Below are 4,583 nucleotides of genomic sequence, written 5' to 3'. Positions count from 1 at the left end.
GCTCACAAAGTAGAATTTTTGCTCATGAGACTCTACAGCTTAGAGGGAACATTGCTTACTAGTAGTGGGAAAAGGAGGCAGCCCAGGGCTGTATAATACAGATGCCTTGGCAGCCACCAAGACATCCACTCTCTATACAACATGCAGCCTCATTGCCTCTTTCTTGGCTGCCACTTACACATCTTAATTCTTCCCACAGCAACAGTGGCTGAGCAGCATCCTCCGTCTCCCCCTTGGCATCTCCAAGGTTATTATTTTTTTAACAGTGTCTGTGTACCTATTGTGATGTCACCCAGCTGGAAGACTGAAGACCCATAACATTCTAACTGAAACAGAGAAGAGGAGAGGAGATTCTCACTCGCCTTCTCAAGTCCTTCAAGGAAACCTCTCTCCCTTCCCAGCTGTTTGGTAAAGGGCCCTTGAAGAGAGATCCCAGCATGAGTCTCAAATCTGTAAACTGTACCTGAAAACAGACTCTCTGTTTATTAAGTCTCTTGCAATGTCTCTTGTAGCTCCAGTGGTCTAGTAGACAAGCCAAGGGCTGTATGGTTTCTGTAGCACAAAAAGCAGCCGCTCGGTAGCAGTGCGAGAGGTGGCTGATTGCAACTCCATCATTTTAAAAAATATTTTAGCATTTTGTTGTAGTGCAACACAATCTTTGAAAAGAAATTAAATTTAAAAATCTGATTTGGTGTAATGATGGACTAGACTCATCACATTTCATTCCTATAGCCTCTGGGGCTCAAAATTCTGGGTGGTAGTCTGGTACAGGACTCTTATTCTTCTCGCACCAGGTAGTCCGTCTTGATGCTTATCAACTGCCCTTGAAAACTCTGGCCTGCAATTTTTTGTATTGCTTTCTTCTGTGAGGATTGCTGGGAACCCTGAGATTTTCTGTCTAAAGATCACATGGCTTACAAGAAACATTATTTTAAAATAGCTCTGTTAAGAAACCTGAAATGCCCTCAGCAGATCGCTTCATAAAGGTCTGGCCTGCAAGCCCAGACCAGACGATGCAAGATACCAGCTGACAGCCTCAAAAGCAGAGTATGGTGCGCACAACTCATTTCACAAACATAACACAAACACACACACAATGGATTTGAGAAACTTAATTTTAACTAAAGAACAAGTAGTCTTCCTATTGATAGTGTTTTGACTGTCAGGTAGAGTTGCCAGCTCTGGGTTGGGAAATACCTGAAGATTTTGGGGGTGGAGCCTGGAGGAGGTGGGGTTCGGGGAGAGGAGGGAACTCAGCATCGTACAATGCCATTTTCTCCAGGGAAACTACAGTTGTAAAAGCAGGAGATCACAAAGTCCCCCCTAGAGGCTGGCAACCCTAGAGTTAAATTAGGATCTGGAGGATGCAGGTTCAAATCCCCATTCTTCCACAAAGCTTGTTGGGTGGCCTTGGCACAGTCACTCTCTCTCTCTCAGGCTCACCTCCCTCACAGGACACTGTTGTAAGCTGCTTTGGGTCCCTATTGTGGGGGGAAGTGGGCCATAAATAAATAAAGTAGTATTTTTAGAAATCAATATTTCTATACAAGTACGCATGTAAGTGCCGTCAAGTTACAACTGACATATGGCAACCCCAGCAAATGGCTTTCATGGCAAGTGATAGGAGGAAAGTTTCCACTGACAACCATGTAAAGTTATGATGTACACAGCCTAATTCTAGAACCCTTGAGTTCAATCACGAGATCGGGCCTTTACTCCCAGGCTATAGTACTGCCTAGTATTTTTAGGACCAGACACAACAGTAATAAAATGTGATGGACCTGTCCAATTATCACTCAATTTAAAATCCCAGCTATTATTACATGTAAGAGTTATGGCTCTGCATAAGATAATATTTAGTGGTTTCCACCCAAGCCCTTCATCAGCATTGCCACACACGATGCTCCAATCTGAAACATGCTCTGCCTCTTGCCAGCAGTATCAACATCCTTTCTGCTTTAACAATGATGTAGTACAACAGAATAATGGCATTTCAGACAGTACACTTGGGCCTCCCCACCCTATCTCCATCCCTTAGAATCCCACAGTATAGGTTTCAGTTATATCTTCTGGTGGCTCGTGAGCTGAGCATGTCTCTTCTGGCTTTCCCAACTGGAAAGGAAGCATTATTCATAGCTTCTCTGTACTTAAGTTAATCACAATGAAGTCTTAATTTAAACGTGTTGTTGGTAAGCAAGAAGAATTGATTTATGAGATCTTGCCCATGCCTGGCTTCTATGTTAAAACATGCTACCATGTCTTCAATGCTGCTGTATTAGCATGCCAGTACAATTCCTGCATGGGTGATGGAGCTCTGGGATACTAAAGGTGCATGTAAAATAGCTGAGCACTCATTGTTGGGTAGGTGAAAGGTCACATTGTCAAGATCTTCTTACCCATCAGCATCCCCAGAAGATCTGCAAAGATGTAGAACTTGGCACATGCTCTAATATTTATATATTCATTTTGGGACTGTATATGCTGCCTCTCCAGATTCCTGCTTAAAGCAGCTTAGAAGTAAAAACCATATAATAAGAACATAATAGATTATTAATATAAAACAGAACATGCCTTTAAAAACAAGCCAGGAACATCAAAATAGCATAAAACAACCACTGAGCACCATAATATATATATATATAATACATCAAAAGGGAAATGTATGCAACATTTAAAATATTATGTATATAGGGTTGCCATGCATGGCCTGGCAATCAATGGGAGATGGATACTACCATGACGGGCACAATAATTGCTGGCCAGTACTTCTAGGCTGCACCAGAAGTGTGGTCCCCCTGCACTCCTGATGATCGCACCCCACCTGATGACCGCACCCCACCCCAGTATGTACCCACCTCCCATCAAACACCAGGCAACCCTATATCCTATATTGAATGTTGCACATATTTCCCTTTTTATGCATTGTATAGGTGTTTTCAGGGTGCTCAGTCATTGTTCTATGCTGTTTTGATGCCCCATCATCCCGTGGGGATGATGATCACTGCCTTCCTCATTTGACTGGCCTCTTTCCACCCACTGACTGTCAGCCAAAATTGCCAGGAGGTTGCCTGCCATAAATGGACATCTGGCAAGCCTAATTATATAATCATATACAACTGCTGGTTCTGTTGATTTGTGACAGGATTCACACCTAACATTTCTACTGCAAGTCCTCCCTTTATTTCCCCTTACACAGAGGATTTACATTTGAAAGAGTCAGATGGAATTCACACCAAAGCTGTCTGCCTCCTCTCCTCCTCACCTCATTTGTCGCATTCAAGGGCTGACCTGGTATTGACCAACCAGAAGCCTTGTATGCAACAATGCAATTAAATCTGCAAACAAATGTCATGTTCAGGTGGAGCCTGACAACTTTTGCTCTACTTGGGAACTTCAGGAGGCACCAATGCAAACACAACAATTGGAGCAGGAGATAAGGGCAAGGTAACAAACCAGTACTGCGTCAGAAAGCCAAGAGTTCTCTCCACAGGTCTGGATTTCAAGGAAGGCAGGAATTCAGAATCAAGGCTGGGGATTCAACACAACAGGCCAGGTCTGGTTACCTAAATTGAGAAACAAACACAGGTTAGCAAGCAGAATTATAAAGCAGCAAGGTCAGGCAAGGCAGAAGGTTATTTCCATACCAACACAGGTTAGCAAGCAGAATTATAAAGCGGCAAGGCAGAAGGTTATTTCCATACTGACTGCTGGTCGGTGCTCCCTTTTATTAGCCTAATGACCCACAGGTGTTACTTCTTGGACGGTTCCTGTAACAACTCTGTGTCATCAATTAGTGCTGATCGCCTTTGTTCAATCACCCTGGCATGCCTACACCTTTCCACAGCTGTCAAGCATTCTTTATGTCTTCTGCATTCTGCTCGCTCGGGAAATCCAGGCGGAGAATGGCAGTCTGCCCTTTGTCCCATTTCCTTTGTCTGTTGCCAGAATGAGCAGCCCTCATCACCTAATGTGTCTTTTGCTGGCTCCTTCTCTAAATCCAGCTGTTCAGGCCGGCATGCCGTAGGTGCAGGGCCTGACTCCTCCATTTCCCCATCCTCAGAGGAGGAGGTAGCTGACTGACTCATGACAGTAATCTTTCCTCATAAGAAGAGTTCCCAGTATGATCTCCTCTTCACATAGAAGCTCATATGAAAGTAAATGTTAGTCTTTTGGACTCTTCTCTTATTCGGCATGTCAAAGAAAGTCAACTAGAGAAAGTTCATTGTTCATCACAAATGTAAAAAACAAAGCAATCACAAGATACACGGAAGTACATAAAAAATCTGCTAAATAGATTTACACTGCAAATTAATGGTTTTAGAATGAATTAACTGTGCATAGGATTAACTCTGCTATTCATCTATCATTTCTTTAAAAATCTGCCCACCAACACTGCCCAAATTAGTGCAGCTCCCCAAAACAGCCATTAAAAGGCACTGTTGTGTTTAATACAATTAACATGATATATGAATGTACAACTTTTTTAATGCTTTAAAATTATTTTGTAGGATCCCATACTGGGTGTTTTTAAAAAAACAATTTCATTAAAGGGCAATGTTAAAACCTCTAATGAAGCTCACCAT

Source organism: Gekko japonicus, unplaced genomic scaffold (genome assembly GCF_001447785.1).
Source record: "Gekko japonicus isolate JY-2015 unplaced genomic scaffold, Gekko_japonicus_V1.1 scaffold148, whole genome shotgun sequence".
Lineage (NCBI taxonomy): Eukaryota > Metazoa > Chordata > Lepidosauria > Squamata > Gekkonidae > Gekko > Gekko japonicus.
This window is presented reverse-complemented; position numbering follows the sequence as displayed.